The following is an 18119-nucleotide window of genomic DNA, read 5'->3' as shown; positions in this document are numbered from 1 at the left end:
ATATATATATATATATATATATATATACGCGCACACACACACATATATATAAACGTATTCTCCGTTGAGATATTGCAGCCGCTGCTGTGTCCAGGCCCAGGAGCCTTAGCACTGTGCTGTGATGTCACTCAATACCACTGACATCACTAGGTGTAAACAACATCTCTCCTTTGCTGTGTATGTGACTATGGAGCTGTTTGGTGATGTCGTCTATTATGGCCTTCATAGAAGCAACAGGAGATTGTTGCATCCATCTAGAACCCTCAGAACTACAGTGCTATGATGTCACTCACTTCCACAGGCCTTGCAGAGTGTAAACAACAACAACCCAGCTTTGTTGTGTATGTAACCATAGGGATTTGTGATGTCACCTAGAACCTTCACAGCAGCGACAGCTTTATGAGGAGCATCAGCACTGCTCTGCCTGAGCAGAACCATCACCGCCATAGGTTGTCAAATAACCCGGATTTAACCCACACAGGTAAGTCCAATGGGGTGCAGGCATGTCCTCTATGCTTACAGCTTCCCGTGGGTGTTGGTTTGATACCGTTTGGGGACAGCCAAGGAGGCATCTGCAGGCAACAAAGGTAGGTGTGTGCTTGTGTGTGTGTTTCCTATGCAGATCCTAAGCCCAGTGTCACATGCAAGTAGGAGGAGTAAGAAGGGTTCCTGGCAAATCCGGGTTATGGATTGCATTTAAAAAGGCCCCGTGGGAGTGCAATGGGCCCCTGTCTTGCTGCTTAGCAATAATGGTATGGGTTTAGGTTCTGCTGTGTGTACTGGTGGTTGACTGCCCCCCAGCCCAGAGTGTGCATGGAAAATTGTCTGGCAGCCTCCCTGACAGCAAGCAGTGATAGTGCCCATGAAGGGGACCTTGTTGGGCCCGCCCCTTTCACGGTTATCGCTTCTCGGCCTTTTGGCTAAGATCAAGTGTAGTATCTGTTCTTATCAGTTTAATATCTGATACGTCCCCTATCTGGGGACCATATATTAAATGGATTTTTGAGAACGGGGGCCGATTTCGAAGCTTGCTTCCGTCGCCCTATGCATTGACCCGATATGGCAGTATCTTCGGGTACAGTGCACCACCCCCTTACAGGGTTAAAAAGAAAGATTCCTACTTTCATTGCTACCTGCTTGCTGGCTAGCCAGCTAGCCAGCCCTGTGGGCCTTGCTGCTGCAGCCAAAAAACAAAAGGTGGTGCTGCTGCTGCTGCTTCTGCTGCTTCTGCTTGTGTCTGGCCGCTGTTGGAGCGTCCAGGCACAGGACTTCTGCTGCTGCTGACTAAATGGCCTCCTTAATTGGATCATTTGAGTAGCCAGCACACCTGTGCAGGTAGGGCATGACATGATAGGCAGCTGCCTTGATAGCGGGTGGGTGCTGAATGTTCCTAATTGACAAAATAAGATTAATGCTTATGAAGAAATATAAAATCTCATCCCTTCCCCAATATCGCGCCACACCCCTACCCCTTAATTCCCTGGTTGAACTTGATGGACATATGTCTTTTTTCGACCGTACTAACTATGTAACTATGTAACATAACATGGGGGGGGGGGGGGGTCTCCTGGCTGTTCACACAGGTGTGTCATTGCTGTACATTGACCATGCATTGCTTCTGTGGTATTGCAAAGGCAAAGACAAATGCTTCCAGCCATCCATTGCACTAATGGATTGGTCATCAGCTGGCTGTCTATGTCCCGCATCAATATAGACCAAAGTACAGAGGGTTAGGCTATGCTATTGTGCACCTACCTGATGCATCAGAAGGTGCGAGGCCCTTGCTAAATTCTGTGCACAGACTTTGAGATCTATACTTTAGACTGTATCTAAACCTGCTCCAACATGGACTGACATTCTGGCCTACTTTCAGCCGATGCGACTTGTCTGTCGCTGAACAGTCGCTTTTTATGTATTCAGCACCTATGTATAATGTTGTAAAAATGCTCTAGAAGCTAAAGTCGCAGAAATGTCACACATATTTGGCCTGCAACTTTCTGTGCGACAAATTCAGACAGGAAAAATCAGTATAAATCCTTAGAAAATTATCCCCCAGTGTCTCCATCTGCTGGCGGTATTGAATAAGCATTGCTGCACTGATGGGGTATGCATTAGACGAAAAAAAAGAAGAAAAAGAAGAATAATACGCCCAGAAAAGAGGCGAAAAGGAGAAAAACGTAAAAAAACGTGAAAAAAAAGTAAGAGGAAGAGAAGGGAAAAAAAGGTGGAAATGGGTTTAAAAGTGATTTCGGCGGAGAAATATATATATATATATATATATATATATATATATATACGCGCACACACACACATATATATAAACGTATTCTCCGTTGAGATATTGCAGCCGCTGCTGTGTCCAGGCCCAGGAGCCTTAGCACTGTGCTGTGATGTCACTCAATACCACTGACATCACTAGGTGTAAACAACATCTCTCCTTTGCTGTGTATGTGACTATGGAGCTGTTTGGTGATGTCGTCTATTATGGCCTTCATAGAAGCAACAGGAGATTGTTGCATCCATCTAGAACCCTCAGAACTACAGTGCTATGATGTCACTCACTTCCACAGGCCTTGCAGAGTGTAAACAACAACAACCCAGCTTTGTTGTGTATGTAACCATAGGGATTTGTGATGTCACCTAGAACCTTCACAGCAGCGACAGCTTTATGAGGAGCATCAGCACTGCTCTGCCTGAGCAGAACCATCACCGCCATAGGTTGTCAAATAACCCGGATTTAACCCACACAGGTAAGTCCAATGGGGTGCAGGCATGTCCTCTATGCTTACAGCTTCCCGTGGGTGTTGGTTTGATACCGTTTGGGGACAGCCAAGGAGGCATCTGCAGGCAACAAAGGTAGGTGTGTGCTTGTGTGTGTGTTTCCTATGCAGATCCTAAGCCCAGTGTCACATGCAAGTAGGAGGAGTAAGAAGGGTTCCTGGCAAATCCGGGTTATGGATTGCATTTAAAAAGGCCCCGTGGGAGTGCAATGGGCCCCTGTCTTGCTGCTTAGCAATAATGGTATGGGTTTAGGTTCTGCTGTGTGTACTGGTGGTTGACTGCCCCCCAGCCCAGAGTGTGCATGGAAAATTGTCTGGCAGCCTCCCTGACAGCAAGCAGTGATAGTGCCCATGAAGGGGACCTTGTTGGGCCCGCCCCTTTCACGGTTATCGCTTCTCGGCCTTTTGGCTAAGATCAAGTGTAGTATCTGTTCTTATCAGTTTAATATCTGATACGTCCCCTATCTGGGGACCATATATTAAATGGATTTTTGAGAACGGGGGCCGATTTCGAAGCTTGCTTCCGTCGCCCTATGCATTGACCCGATATGGCAGTATCTTCGGGTACAGTGCACCACCCCCTTACAGGGTTAAAAAGAAAGATTCCTACTTTCATTGCTACCTGCTTGCTGGCTAGCCAGCTAGCCAGCCCTGTGGGCCTTGCTGCTGCAGCCAAAAAACAAAAGGTGGTGCTGCTGCTGCTGCTGCTGCTTCTGCTGCTTCTGCTTGTGTCTGGCCGCTGTTGGAGCGTCCAGGCACAGGACTTCTGCTGCTGCTGACTAAATGGCCTCCTTAATTGGATCATTTGAGTAGCCAGCACACCTGTGCAGGTAGGGCATGACATGATAGGCAGCTGCCTTGATAGCGGGTGGGTGCTGAATGTTCCTAATTGACAAAATAAGATTAATGCTTATGAAGAAATATAAAATCTCATCCCTTCCCCAATATCGCGCCACACCCCTACCCCTTAATTCCCTGGTTGAACTTGATGGACATATGTCTTTTTTCGACCGTACTAACTATGTAACTATGTAACATAACATGGGGGGGGGGGGGGGGGTCTCCTGGCTGTTCACACAGGTGTGTCATTGCTGTACATTGACCATGCATTGCTTCTGTGGTATTGCAAAGGCAAAGACAAATGCTTCCAGCCATCCATTGCACTAATGGATTGGTCATCAGCTGGCTGTCTATGTCCCGCATCAATATAGACCAAAGTACAGAGGGTTAGGCTATGCTATTGTGCACCTACCTGATGCATCAGAAGGTGCGAGGCCCTTGCTAAATTCTGTGCACAGACTTTGAGATCTATACTTTAGACTGTATCTAAACCTGCTCCAACATGGACTGACATTCTGGCCTACTTTCAGCCGATGCGACTTGTCTGTCGCTGAACAGTCGCTTTTTATGTATTCAGCACCTATGTATAATGTTGTAAAAATTCTCTAGAAGCTAAAGTCGCAGAAATGTCACACATATTTGGCCTGCAACTTTCTGTGCGACAAATTCAGACAGGAAAAATCAGTATAAATCCTTAGAAAATTATCCCCCAGTGTCTCCATCTGCTGGCGGTATTGAATAAGCATTGCTGCACTGATGGGGTATGCATTAGACGAAAAAAAAGAAGAAAAAGAAGAATAATACGCCCAGAAAAGAGGCGAAAAGGAGAAAAACGTAAAAAAAACGTGAAAAAAAAGCAAGAGGAAGAGAAGGGAAAAAAAGGTGGAAATGGGTTTAAAAGTGATTTCGGCGGAGAAATATATATATATATATATATATATATATATATATATATATATATATACGCGCACACACACACATATATATAAACGTATTCTCCGTTGAGATATTGCAGCCGCTGCTGTGTCCAGGCCCAGGAGCCTTAGCACTGTGCTGTGATGTCACTCAATACCACTGACATCACTAGGTGTAAACAACATCTCTCCTTTGCTGTGTATGTGACTATGGAGCTGTTTGGTGATGTCGTCTATTATGGCCTTCATAGAAGCAACAGGAGATTGTTGCATCCATCTAGAACCCTCAGAACTACAGTGCTATGATGTCACTCACTTCCACAGGCCTTGCAGAGTGTAAACAACAACAACCCAGCTTTGTTGTGTATGTAACCATAGGGATTTGTGATGTCACCTAGAACCTTCACAGCAGCGACAGCTTTATGAGGAGCATCAGCACTGCTCTGCCTGAGCAGAACCATCACCGCCATAGGTTGTCAAATAACCCGGATTTAACCCACACAGGTAAGTCCAATGGGGTGCAGGCATGTCCTCTATGCTTACAGCTTCCCGTGGGTGTTGGTTTGATACCGTTTGGGGACAGCCAAGGAGGCATCTGCAGGCAACAAAGGTAGGTGTGTGCTTGTGTGTGTGTTTCCTATGCAGATCCTAAGCCCAGTGTCACATGCAAGTAGGAGGAGTAAGAAGGGTTCCTGGCAAATCCGGGTTATGGATTGCATTTAAAAAGGCCCCGTGGGAGTGCAATGGGCCCCTGTCTTGCTGCTTAGCAATAATGGTATGGGTTTAGGTTCTGCTGTGTGTACTGGTGGTTGACTGCCCCCCAGCCCAGAGTGTGCATGGAAAATTGTCTGGCAGCCTCCCTGACAGCAAGCAGTGATAGTGCCCATGAAGGGGACCTTGTTGGGCCCGCCCCTTTCACGGTTATCGCTTCTCGGCCTTTTGGCTAAGATCAAGTGTAGTATCTGTTCTTATCAGTTTTCATGCTGGTGGGGATGGGTGCTGCATGGAGGATGCAGGTGTACCAGGGCTTTCCGGGGCTGGTTCTGAGGAATCAGCTCGACGGCTGCCCCGATGTGACCTGTTCCCTCCGGGTCTCGCCATGAGGCTGAGAGGGTCTAGAGCCGAGGTACTTTTGTGCCTCGGGGAGTGGTGACCCCGAGGTGCCGAAACTCACTGGGAGAATAGACTCACTGAGTTGAAGCACGGGCACCATAATCTCTTCACCTTGTGGCACTCACCTCTTGATTCCCGGCCTTCTGGCTAGGATCAGAGAAATTTTTATAGATCCGGCCGGATGTCCGGGCAGTATATCTGCACACATTCACTTATTTATTTCTTTTTTGTCTCACTGTGTCACTTTTTGCGTGTTGTGTGTTCACAGGATTGGTCAGGATGCGGTAGCCCTTCTGGGTGTCCCTCCTGGCGGTCTAGGGGAGGTGTGTGTGGCCATTAGGTTCCGCACCTCCCTGCAAACACCCCGGGTACTCCTGCTTTGGCAGGGTACCTACCGTAATCGGCTCTGCGGGCAGATACCTTGGCTAACGCCAAGGGGGATGCCGGGAGCATTTGTGGTCCCCTAGTAGCTTCGGCGAAAAGGGACATCGAACCTGGAACCTCGCAGGTACCTTTTGGTCCGGAGGCGAAGGGTAAGGTTTGTTGGGGGGCCTCTCTCCTATCGGAGAAGGGCTTGCGATAGACCGCATCCTTTGTGCACGTTTTTTTTAGTGTAACACGTTTGCACTTTTTCTTGCACTTTGGGTGAATCGAAAGCACGTTCCTCGGCTTTAGATAAAAAAAAAAAAAAAAAATCTGTTCTTATCAGTTTAATATCTGATACGTCCCCTATCTGGGGACCATATATTAAATGGATTTTTGAGAACGGGGGCCGATTTCGAAGCTTGCTTCCGTCGCCCTATGCATTGACCCGATATGGCAGTATCTTCGGGTACAGTGCACCACCCCCTTACAGGGTTAAAAAGAAAGATTCCTACTTTCATTGCTACCTGCTTGCTGGCTAGCCAGCTAGCCAGCCCTGTGGGCCTTGCTGCTGCAGCCAAAAAACAAAAGGTGGTGCTGCTGCTGCTTCTGCTGCTGCTGCTTCTGCTTGTGTCTGGCCGCTGTTGGAGCGTCCAGGCACAGGACTTCTGCTGCTGCTGACTAAATGGCCTCCTTAATTGGATCATTTGAGTAGCCAGCACACCTGTGCAGGTAGGGCATGACATGATAGGCAGCTGCCTTGATAGCGGGTGGGTGCTGAATGTTCCTAATTGACAAAATAAGATTAATGCTTATGAAGAAATATAAAATCTCATCCCTTCCCCAATATCGCGCCACACCCCTACCCCTTAATTCCCTGGTTGAACTTGATGGACATATGTCTTTTTTCGACCGTACTAACTATGTAACTATGTAACATAACATGGGGGGGGGGGGGGGGTCTCCTGGCTGTTCACACAGGTGTGTCATTGCTGTACATTGACCATGCATTGCTTCTGTGGTATTGCAAAGGCAAAGACAAATGCTTCCAGCCATCCATTGCACTAATGGATTGGTCATCAGCTGGCTGTCTATGTCCCGCATCAATATAGACCAAAGTACAGAGGGTTAGGCTATGCTATTGTGCACCTACCTGATGCATCAGAAGGTGCGAGGCCCTTGCTAAATTCTGTGCACAGACTTTGAGATCTATACTTTAGACTGTATCTAAACCTGCTCCAACATGGACTGACATTCTGGCCTACTTTCAGCCGATGCGACTTGTCTGTCGCTGAACAGTCGCTTTTTATGTATTCAGCACCTATGTATAATGTTGTAAAAATGCTCTAGAAGCTAAAGTCGCAGAAATGTCACACATATTTGGCCTGCAACTTTCTGTGCGACAAATTCAGACAGGAAAAATCAGTATAAATCCTTAGAAAATTATCCCCCAGTGTCTCCATCTGCTGGCGGTATTGAATAAGCATTGCTGCACTGATGGGGTATGCATTAGACGAAAAAAAAGAAGAAAAAGAAGAATAATACGCCCAGAAAAGAGGCGAAAAGGAGAAAAACGTAAAAAAACGTGAAAAAAAAGTAAGAGGAAGAGAAGGGAAAAAAAGGTGGAAATGGGTTTAAAAGTGATTTCGGCGGAGAAATATATATATATATATATATATATATATATATATATATATATACGCGCACACACACACATATATATAAACGTATTCTCCGTTGAGATATTGCAGCCGCTGCTGTGTCCAGGCCCAGGAGCCTTAGCACTGTGCTGTGATGTCACTCAATACCACTGACATCACTAGGTGTAAACAACATCTCTCCTTTGCTGTGTATGTGACTATGGAGCTGTTTGGTGATGTCGTCTATTATGGCCTTCATAGAAGCAACAGGAGATTGTTGCATCCATCTAGAACCCTCAGAACTACAGTGCTATGATGTCACTCACTTCCACAGGCCTTGCAGAGTGTAAACAACAACAACCCAGCTTTGTTGTGTATGTAACCATAGGGATTTGTGATGTCACCTAGAACCTTCACAGCAGCGACAGCTTTATGAGGAGCATCAGCACTGCTCTGCCTGAGCAGAACCATCACCGCCATAGGTTGTCAAATAACCCGGATTTAACCCACACAGGTAAGTCCAATGGGGTGCAGGCATGTCCTCTATGCTTACAGCTTCCCGTGGGTGTTGGTTTGATACCGTTTGGGGACAGCCAAGGAGGCATCTGCAGGCAACAAAGGTAGGTGTGTGCTTGTGTGTGTGTTTCCTATGCAGATCCTAAGCCCAGTGTCACATGCAAGTAGGAGGAGTAAGAAGGGTTCCTGGCAAATCCGGGTTATGGATTGCATTTAAAAAGGCCCCGTGGGAGTGCAATGGGCCCCTGTCTTGCTGCTTAGCAATAATGGTATGGGTTTAGGTTCTGCTGTGTGTACTGGTGGTTGACTGCCCCCCAGCCCAGAGTGTGCATGGAAAATTGTCTGGCAGCCTCCCTGACAGCAAGCAGTGATAGTGCCCATGAAGGGGACCTTGTTGGGCCCGCCCCTTTCACGGTTATCGCTTCTCGGCCTTTTGGCTAAGATCAAGTGTAGTATCTGTTCTTATCAGTTTAATATCTGATACGTCCCCTATCTGGGGACCATATATTAAATGGATTTTTGAGAACGGGGGCCGATTTCGAAGCTTGCTTCCGTCGCCCTATGCATTGACCCGATATGGCAGTATCTTCGGGTACAGTGCACCACCCCCTTACAGGGTTAAAAAGAAAGATTCCTACTTTCATTGCTACCTGCTTGCTGGCTAGCCAGCTAGCCAGCCCTGTGGGCCTTGCTGCTGCAGCCAAAAAACAAAAGGTGGTGCTGCTGCTGCTGCTGCTGCTTCTGCTGCTTCTGCTTGTGTCTGGCCGCTGTTGGAGCGTCCAGGCACAGGACTTCTGCTGCTGCTGACTAAATGGCCTCCTTAATTGGATCATTTGAGTAGCCAGCACACCTGTGCAGGTAGGGCATGACATGATAGGCAGCTGCCTTGATAGCGGGTGGGTGCTGAATGTTCCTAATTGACAAAATAAGATTAATGCTTATGAAGAAATATAAAATCTCATCCCTTCCCCAATATCGCGCCACACCCCTACCCCTTAATTCCCTGGTTGAACTTGATGGACATATGTCTTTTTTCGACCGTACTAACTATGTAACTATGTAACATAACATGGGGGGGGGGGGGGGGGGGGGTCTCCTGGCTGTTCACACAGGTGTGTCATTGCTGTACATTGACCATGCATTGCTTCTGTGGTATTGCAAAGGCAAAGACAAATGCTTCCAGCCATCCATTGCACTAATGGATTGGTCATCAGCTGGCTGTCTATGTCCCGCATCAATATAGACCAAAGTACAGAGGGTTAGGCTATGCTATTGTGCACCTACCTGATGCATCAGAAGGTGCGAGGCCCTTGCTAAATTCTGTGCACAGACTTTGAGATCTATACTTTAGACTGTATCTAAACCTGCTCCAACATGGACTGACATTCTGGCCTACTTTCAGCCGATGCGACTTGTCTGTCGCTGAACAGTCGCTTTTTATGTATTCAGCACCTATGTATAATGTTGTAAAAATTCTCTAGAAGCTAAAGTCGCAGAAATGTCACACATATTTGGCCTGCAACTTTCTGTGCGACAAATTCAGACAGGAAAAATCAGTATAAATCCTTAGAAAATTATCCCCCAGTGTCTCCATCTGCTGGCGGTATTGAATAAGCATTGCTGCACTGATGGGGTATGCATTAGACGAAAAAAAAGAAGAAAAAGAAGAATAATACGCCCAGAAAAGAGGCGAAAAGGAGAAAAACGTAAAAAAAACGTGAAAAAAAAGCAAGAGGAAGAGAAGGGAAAAAAAGGTGGAAATGGGTTTAAAAGTGATTTCGGCGGAGAAATATATATATATATATATATATATATATATATATATATATATATATATACGCGCACACACACACATATATATAAACGTATTCTCCGTTGAGATATTGCAGCCGCTGCTGTGTCCAGGCCCAGGAGCCTTAGCACTGTGCTGTGATGTCACTCAATACCACTGACATCACTAGGTGTAAACAACATCTCTCCTTTGCTGTGTATGTGACTATGGAGCTGTTTGGTGATGTCGTCTATTACGGCCTTCATAGAAGCAACAGGAGATTGTTGCATCCATCTAGAACCCTCAGAACTACAGTGCTATGATGTCACTCACTTCCACAGGCCTTGCAGAGTGTAAACAACAACAACCCAGCTTTGTTGTGTATGTAACCATAGGGATTTGTGATGTCACCTAGAACCTTCACAGCAGCGACAGCTTTATGAGGAGCATCAGCACTGCTCTGCCTGAGCAGAACCATCACCGCCATAGGTTGTCAAATAACCCGGATTTAACCCACACAGGTAAGTCCAATGGGGTGCAGGCATGTCCTCTATGCTTACAGCTTCCCGTGGGTGTTGGTTTGATACCGTTTGGGGACAGCCAAGGAGGCATCTGCAGGCAACAAAGGTAGGTGTGTGCTTGTGTGTGTGTTTCCTATGCAGATCCTAAGCCCAGTGTCACATGCAAGTAGGAGGAGTAAGAAGGGTTCCTGGCAAATCCGGGTTATGGATTGCATTTAAAAAGGCCCCGTGGGAGTGCAATGGGCCCCTGTCTTGCTGCTTAGCAATAATGGTATGGGTTTAGGTTCTGCTGTGTGTACTGGTGGTTGACTGCCCCCCAGCCCAGAGTGTGCATGGAAAATTGTCTGGCAGCCTCCCTGACAGCAAGCAGTGATAGTGCCCATGAAGGGGACCTTGTTGGGCCCGCCCCTTTCACGGTTATCGCTTCTCGGCCTTTTGGCTAAGATCAAGTGTAGTATCTGTTCTTATCAGTTTAATATCTGATACGTCCCCTATCTGGGGACCATATATTAAATGGATTTTTGAGAACGGGGGCCGATTTCGAAGCTTGCTTCCGTCGCCCTATGCATTGACCCGATATGGCAGTATCTTCGGGTACAGTGCACCACCCCCTTACAGGGTTAAAAAGAAAGATTCCTACTTTCATTGCTACCTGCTTGCTGGCTAGCCAGCTAGCCAGCCCTGTGGGCCTTGCTGCTGCAGCCAAAAAACAAAAGGTGGTGCTGCTGCTGCTGCTTCTGCTGCTTCTGCTTGTGTCTGGCCGCTGTTGGAGCGTCCAGGCACAGGACTTCTGCTGCTGCTGACTAAATGGCCTCCTTAATTGGATCATTTGAGTAGCCAGCACACCTGTGCAGGTAGGGCATGACATGATAGGCAGCTGCCTTGATAGCGGGTGGGTGCTGAATGTTCCTAATTGACAAAATAAGATTAATGCTTATGAAGAAATATAAAATCTCATCCCTTCCCCAATATCGCGCCACACCCCTACCCCTTAATTCCCTGGTTGAACTTGATGGACATATGTCTTTTTTCGACCGTACTAACTATGTAACTATGTAACATAACATGGGGGGGGGGGGGGGTCTCCTGGCTGTTCACACAGGTGTGTCATTGCTGTACATTGACCATGCATTGCTTCTGTGGTATTGCAAAGGCAAAGACAAATGCTTCCAGCCATCCATTGCACTAATGGATTGGTCATCAGCTGGCTGTCTATGTCCCGCATCAATATAGACCAAAGTACAGAGGGTTAGGCTATGCTATTGTGCACCTACCTGATGCATCAGAAGGTGCGAGGCCCTTGCTAAATTCTGTGCACAGACTTTGAGATCTATACTTTAGACTGTATCTAAACCTGCTCCAACATGGACTGACATTCTGGCCTACTTTCAGCCGATGCGACTTGTCTGTCGCTGAACAGTCGCTTTTTATGTATTCAGCACCTATGTATAATGTTGTAAAAATGCTCTAGAAGCTAAAGTCGCAGAAATGTCACACATATTTGGCCTGCAACTTTCTGTGCGACAAATTCAGACAGGAAAAATCAGTATAAATCCTTAGAAAATTATCCCCCAGTGTCTCCATCTGCTGGCGGTATTGAATAAGCATTGCTGCACTGATGGGGTATGCATTAGACGAAAAAAAAGAAGAAAAAGAAGAATAATACGCCCAGAAAAGAGGCGAAAAGGAGAAAAACGTAAAAAAACGTGAAAAAAAAGTAAGAGGAAGAGAAGGGAAAAAAAGGTGGAAATGGGTTTAAAAGTGATTTCGGCGGAGAAATATATATATATATATATATATATATATATACGCGCACACACACACATATATATAAACGTATTCTCCGTTGAGATATTGCAGCCGCTGCTGTGTCCAGGCCCAGGAGCCTTAGCACTGTGCTGTGATGTCACTCAATACCACTGACATCACTAGGTGTAAACAACATCTCTCCTTTGCTGTGTATGTGACTATGGAGCTGTTTGGTGATGTCGTCTATTATGGCCTTCATAGAAGCAACAGGAGATTGTTGCATCCATCTAGAACCCTCAGAACTACAGTGCTATGATGTCACTCACTTCCACAGGCCTTGCAGAGTGTAAACAACAACAACCCAGCTTTGTTGTGTATGTAACCATAGGGATTTGTGATGTCACCTAGAACCTTCACAGCAGCGACAGCTTTATGAGGAGCATCAGCACTGCTCTGCCTGAGCAGAACCATCACCGCCATAGGTTGTCAAATAACCCGGATTTAACCCACACAGGTAAGTCCAATGGGGTGCAGGCATGTCCTCTATGCTTACAGCTTCCCGTGGGTGTTGGTTTGATACCGTTTGGGGACAGCCAAGGAGGCATCTGCAGGACAAAGGTAGGTGTGTGCTTGTGTGTGTGTTTCCTATGCAGATCCTAAGCCCAGTGTCACATGCAAGTAGGAGGAGTAAGAAGGGTTCCTGGCAAATCCGGGTTATGGATTGCATTTAAAAAGGCCCCGTGGGAGTGCAATGGGCCCCTGTCTTGCTGCTTAGCAATAATGGTATGGGTTTAGGTTCTGCTGTGTGTACTGGTGGTTGACTGCCCCCCAGCCCAGAGTGTGCATGGAAAATTGTCTGGCAGCCTCCCTGACAGCAAGCAGTGATAGTGCCCATGAAGGGGACCTTGTTGGGCCCGCCCCTTTCACGGTTATCGCTTCTCGGCCTTTTGGCTAAGATCAAGTGTAGTATCTGTTCTTATCAGTTTAATATCTGATACGTCCCCTATCTGGGGACCATATATTAAATGGATTTTTGAGAACGGGGGCCGATTTCGAAGCTTGCTTCCGTCGCCCTATGCATTGACCCGATATGGCAGTATCTTCGGGTACAGTGCACCACCCCCTTACAGGGTTAAAAAGAAAGATTCCTACTTTCATTGCTACCTGCTTGCTGGCTAGCCAGCTAGCCAGCCCTGTGGGCCTTGCTGCTGCAGCCAAAAAACAAAAGGTGGTGCTGCTGCTGCTGCTTCTGCTGCTTCTGCTTGTGTCTGGCCGCTGTTGGAGCGTCCAGGCACAGGACTTCTGCTGCTGCTGACTAAATGGCCTCCTTAATTGGATCATTTGAGTAGCCAGCACACCTGTGCAGGTAGGGCATGACATGATAGGCAGCTGCCTTGATAGCGGGTGGGTGCTGAATGTTCCTAATTGACAAAATAAGATTAATGCTTATGAAGAAATATAAAATCTCATCCCTTCCCCAATATCGCGCCACACCCCTACCCCTTAATTCCCTGGTTGAACTTGATGGACATATGTCTTTTTTCGACCGTACTAACTATGTAACTATGTAACATAACATGGGGGGGGGGGGGGGTCTCCTGGCTGTTCACACAGGTGTGTCATTGCTGTACATTGACCATGCATTGCTTCTGTGGTATTGCAAAGGCAAAGACAAATGCTTCCAGCCATCCATTGCACTAATGGATTGGTCATCAGCTGGCTGTCTATGTCCCGCATCAATATAGACCAAAGTACAGAGGGTTAGGCTATGCTATTGTGCACCTACCTGATGCATCAGAAGGTGCGAGGCCCTTGCTAAATTCTGTGCACAGACTTTGAGATCTATACTTTAGACTGTATCTAAACCTGCTCCAACATGGACTGACATTCTGGCCTACTTTCAGCCGATGCGACTTGTCTGTCGCTGAACAGTCGCTTTTTATGTATTCAGCACCTATGTATAATGTTGTAAAAATGCTCTAGAAGCTAAAGTCGCAGAAATGTCACACATATTTGGCCTGCAACTTTCTGTGCGACAAATTCAGACAGGAAAAATCAGTATAAATCCTTAGAAAATTATCCCCCAGTGTCTCCATCTGCTGGCGGTATTGAATAAGCATTGCTGCACTGATGGGGTATGCATTAGACGAAAAAAAAGAAGAAAAAGAAGAATAATACGCCCAGAAAAGAGGCGAAAAGGAGAAAAACGTAAAAAAACGTGAAAAAAAAGTAAGAGGAAGAGAAGGGAAAAAAAGGTGGAAATGGGTTTAAAAGTGATTTCGGCGGAGAAATATATATATATATATATATATATATATATATATATATACGCGCACACACACACATATATATAAACGTATTCTCCGTTGAGATATTGCAGCCGCTGCTGTGTCCAGGCCCAGGAGCCTTAGCACTGTGCTGTGATGTCACTCAATACCACTGACATCACTAGGTGTAAACAACATCTCTCCTTTGCTGTGTATGTGACTATGGAGCTGTTTGGTGATGTCGTCTATTATGGCCTTCATAGAAGCAACAGGAGATTGTTGCATCCATCTAGAACCCTCAGAACTACAGTGCTATGATGTCACTCACTTCCACAGGCCTTGCAGAGTGTAAACAACAACAACCCAGCTTTGTTGTGTATGTAACCATAGGGATTTGTGATGTCACCTAGAACCTTCACACAGCAGCGACAGCTTTATGAGGAGCATCAGCACTGCTCTGCCTGAGCAGAACCATCACCGCCATAGGTTGTCAAATAACCCGGATTTAACCCACACAGGTAAGTCCAATGGGGTGCAGGCATGTCCTCTATGCTTACAGCTTCCCGTGGGTGTTGGTTTGATACCGTTTGGGGACAGCCAAGGAGGCATCTGCAGGCAACAAAGGTAGGTGTGTGCTTGTGTGTGTGTTTCCTATGCAGATCCTAAGCCCAGTGTCACATGCAAGTAGGAGGAGTAAGAAGGGTTCCTGGCAAATCCGGGTTATGGATTGCATTTAAAAAGGCCCTGTGGGAGTGCAATGGGCCCCTGTCTTGCTGCTTAGCAATAATGGTATGGGTTTAGGTTCTGCTGTGTGTACTGGTGGTTGACTGCCCCCCAGCCCAGAGTGTGCATGGAAAATTGTCTGGCAGCCTCCCTGACAGCAAGCAGTGATAGTGCCCATGAAGGGGACCTTGTTGGGCCCGCCCCTTTCACGGTTATCGCTTCTCGGCCTTTTGGCTAAGATCAAGTGTAGTATCTGTTCTTATCAGTTTAATATCTGATACGTCCCCTATCTGGGGACCATATATTAAATGGATTTTTGAGAACGGGGGCCGATTTCGAAGCTTGCTTCCGTCGCCCTATGCATTGACCCGATATGGCAGTATCTTCGGGTACAGTGCACCACCCCCTTACAGGGTTAAAAAGAAAGATTCCTACTTTCATTGCTACCTGCTTGCTGGCTAGCCAGCTAGCCAGCCCTGTGGGCCTTGCTGCTGCAGCCAAAAAACAAAAGGTGGTGCTGCTGCTGCTGCTTCTGCTGCTTCTGCTTGTGTCTGGCCGCTGTTGGAGCGTCCAGGCACAGGACTTCTGCTGCTGCTGACTAAATGGCCTCCTTAATTGGATCATTTGAGTAGCCAGCACACCTGTGCAGGTAGGGCATGACATGATAGGCAGCTGCCTTGATAGCGGGTGGGTGCTGAATGTTCCTAATTGACAAAATAAGATTAATGCTTATGAAGAAATATAAAATCTCATCCCTTCCCCAATATCGCGCCACACCCCTACCCCTTAATTCCCTGGTTGAACTTGATGGACATATGTCTTTTTTCGACCGTACTAACTATGTAACTATGTAACATAACATGGGGGGGGGGGGGGGTCTCCTGGCTGTTCACACAGGTGTGTCATTGCTGTACATTGACCATGCATTGCTTCTGTGGTATTGCAAAGGCAAAGACAAATGCTTCCAGCCATCCATTGCACTAATGGATTGGTCATCAGCTGGCTGTCTATGTCCCGCATCAATATAGACCAAAGTACAGAGGGTTAGGCTATGCTATTGTGCACCTACCTGATGCATCAGAAGGTGCGAGGCCCTTGCTAAATTCTGTGCACAGACTTTGAGATCTATACTTTAGACTGTATCTAAACCTGCTCCAACATGGACTGACATTCTGGCCTACTTTCAGCCGATGCGACTTGTCTGTCGCTGAACAGTCGCTTTTTATGTATTCAGCACCTATGTATAATGTTGTAAAAATGCTCTAGAAGCTAAAGTCGCAGAAATGTCACACATATTTGGCCTGCAACTTTCTGTGCGACAAATTCAGACAGGAAAAATCAGTATAAATCCTTAGAAAATTATCCCCCAGTGTCTCCATCTGCTGGCGGTATTGAATAAGCATTGCTGCACTGATGGGGTATGCATTAGACGAAAAAAAAGAAGAAAAAGAAGAATAATACGCCCAGAAAAGAGGCGAAAAGGAGAAAAACGTAAAAAAACGTGAAAAAAAAGTAAGAGGAAGAGAAGGGAAAAAAAGGTGGAAATGGGTTTAAAAGTGATTTTGGCGGAGAAATATATATATATATATATATACGCGCACACACACACATATATATAAACGTATTCTCCGTTGAGATATTGCAGCCGCTGCTGTGTCCAGGCCCAGGAGCCTTAGCACTGTGCTGTGATGTCACTCAATACCACTGACATCACTAGGTGTAAACAACATCTCTCCTTTGCTGTGTATGTGACTATGGAGCTGTTTGGTGATGTCGTCTATTATGGCCTTCATAGAAGCAACAGGAGATTGTTGCATCCATCTAGAACCCTCAGAACTACAGTGCTATGATGTCACTCACTTCCACAGGCCTTGCAGAGTGTAAACAACAACAACCCAGCTTTGTTGTGTATGTAACCATAGGGATTTGTGATGTCACCTAGAACCTTCACAGCAGCGACAGCTTTATGAGGAGCATCAGCACTGCTCTGCCTGAGCAGAACCATCACCGCCATAGGTTGTCAAATAACCCGGATTTAACCCACACAGGTAAGTCCAATGGGGTGCAGGCATGTCCTCTATGCTTACAGCTTCCCGTGGGTGTTGGTTTGATACCGTTTGGGGACAGCCAAGGAGGCATCTGCAGGCAACAAAGGTAGGTGTGTGCTTGTGTGTGTGTTTCCTATGCAGATCCTAAGCCCAGTGTCACATGCAAGTAGGAGGAGTAAGAAGGGTTCCTGGCAAATCCGGGTTATGGATTGCATTTAAAAAGGCCCCGTGGGAGTGCAATGGGCCCCTGTCTTGCTGCTTAGCAATAATGGTATGGGTTTAGGTTCTGCTGTGTGTACTGGTGGTTGACTGCCCCCCAGCCCAGAGTGTGCATGGAAAATTGTCTGGCAGCCTCCCTGACAGCAAGCAGTGATAGTGCCCATGAAGGGGACCTTGTTGGGCCCGCCCCTTTCACGGTTATCGCTTCTCGGCCTTTTGGCTAAGATCAAGTGTAGTATCTGTTCTTATCAGTTTAATATCTGATACGTCCCCTATCTGGGGACCATATATTAAATGGATTTTTGAGAACGGGGGCCGATTTCGAAGCTTGCTTCCGTCGCCCTATGCATTGACCCGATATGGCAGTATCTTCGGGTACAGTGCACCACCCCCTTACAGGGTTAAAAAGAAAGATTCCTACTTTCATTGCTACCTGCTTGCTGGCTAGCCAGCTAGCCAGCCCTGTGGGCCTTGCTGCTGCAGCCAAAAAACAAAAGGTGGTGCTGCTGCTTCTGCTGCTTCTGCTTGTGTCTGGCCGCTGTTGGAGCGTCCAGGCACAGGACTTCTGCTGCTCCTGACTAAATGGTCTCCTTAATTGGATCATTTGAGTAGCCAGCACACCTGTGCAGGTAGGGCATGACATGATAGGCAGCTG

At 46.7% G+C, this 18119-nt stretch overlaps 8 non-coding genes and 1 pseudogene across 8 annotated transcripts; all 9 read left to right on the top strand.

Moving 5' to 3' along the window:
* The first annotated feature begins 900 nt into the window (after positions 1 to 900).
* LOC130345329 (U2 spliceosomal RNA) lies at positions 901 to 1091 on the top strand. Its single transcript, XR_008884060.1, has one exon. It is a non-coding gene; the product is annotated as a U2 spliceosomal RNA (small nuclear RNA).
* A 2078-nt stretch (positions 1092 to 3169) lies between these two features.
* On the top strand, positions 3170 to 3360 carry LOC130345328 (U2 spliceosomal RNA). The gene has a single exon (XR_008884059.1). It is a non-coding gene; the product is annotated as a U2 spliceosomal RNA (small nuclear RNA).
* Positions 3361 to 5457: 2097 nt separating this feature from the next.
* On the top strand, positions 5458 to 5617 carry LOC130345351 (U2 spliceosomal RNA; annotated as a pseudogene).
* Positions 5618 to 6311: 694 nt separating this feature from the next.
* LOC130345348 (U2 spliceosomal RNA) lies at positions 6312 to 6495 on the top strand. The gene has a single exon (XR_008884076.1). It is a non-coding gene; the product is annotated as a U2 spliceosomal RNA (small nuclear RNA).
* Positions 6496 to 8583: 2088 nt separating this feature from the next.
* On the top strand, positions 8584 to 8774 carry LOC130345327 (U2 spliceosomal RNA). Its single transcript, XR_008884058.1, has one exon. It is a non-coding gene; the product is annotated as a U2 spliceosomal RNA (small nuclear RNA).
* Positions 8775 to 10877: 2103 nt separating this feature from the next.
* On the top strand, positions 10878 to 11068 carry LOC130345326 (U2 spliceosomal RNA). Its single transcript, XR_008884056.1, has one exon. It is a non-coding gene; the product is annotated as a U2 spliceosomal RNA (small nuclear RNA).
* A 2070-nt stretch (positions 11069 to 13138) lies between these two features.
* On the top strand, positions 13139 to 13329 carry LOC130345325 (U2 spliceosomal RNA). The gene has a single exon (XR_008884055.1). It is a non-coding gene; the product is annotated as a U2 spliceosomal RNA (small nuclear RNA).
* A 2082-nt stretch (positions 13330 to 15411) lies between these two features.
* Positions 15412 to 15602, top strand: LOC130345405 (U2 spliceosomal RNA). The gene has a single exon (XR_008884129.1). It is a non-coding gene; the product is annotated as a U2 spliceosomal RNA (small nuclear RNA).
* A 2062-nt stretch (positions 15603 to 17664) lies between these two features.
* On the top strand, positions 17665 to 17855 carry LOC130345404 (U2 spliceosomal RNA). Its single transcript, XR_008884127.1, has one exon. It is a non-coding gene; the product is annotated as a U2 spliceosomal RNA (small nuclear RNA).
* Positions 17856 to 18119: the final 264 nt, after the last annotated feature.

The sequence above is a fragment of the Hyla sarda genome, unplaced genomic scaffold (genome assembly GCF_029499605.1).
Source record: "Hyla sarda isolate aHylSar1 unplaced genomic scaffold, aHylSar1.hap1 scaffold_750, whole genome shotgun sequence".
In the NCBI taxonomy this organism is placed as follows: domain Eukaryota; kingdom Metazoa; phylum Chordata; class Amphibia; order Anura; family Hylidae; genus Hyla; species Hyla sarda.
Note: the sequence above shows the minus strand (reverse complement) of the source record. Positions and strands in the feature narration are given on the sequence as shown.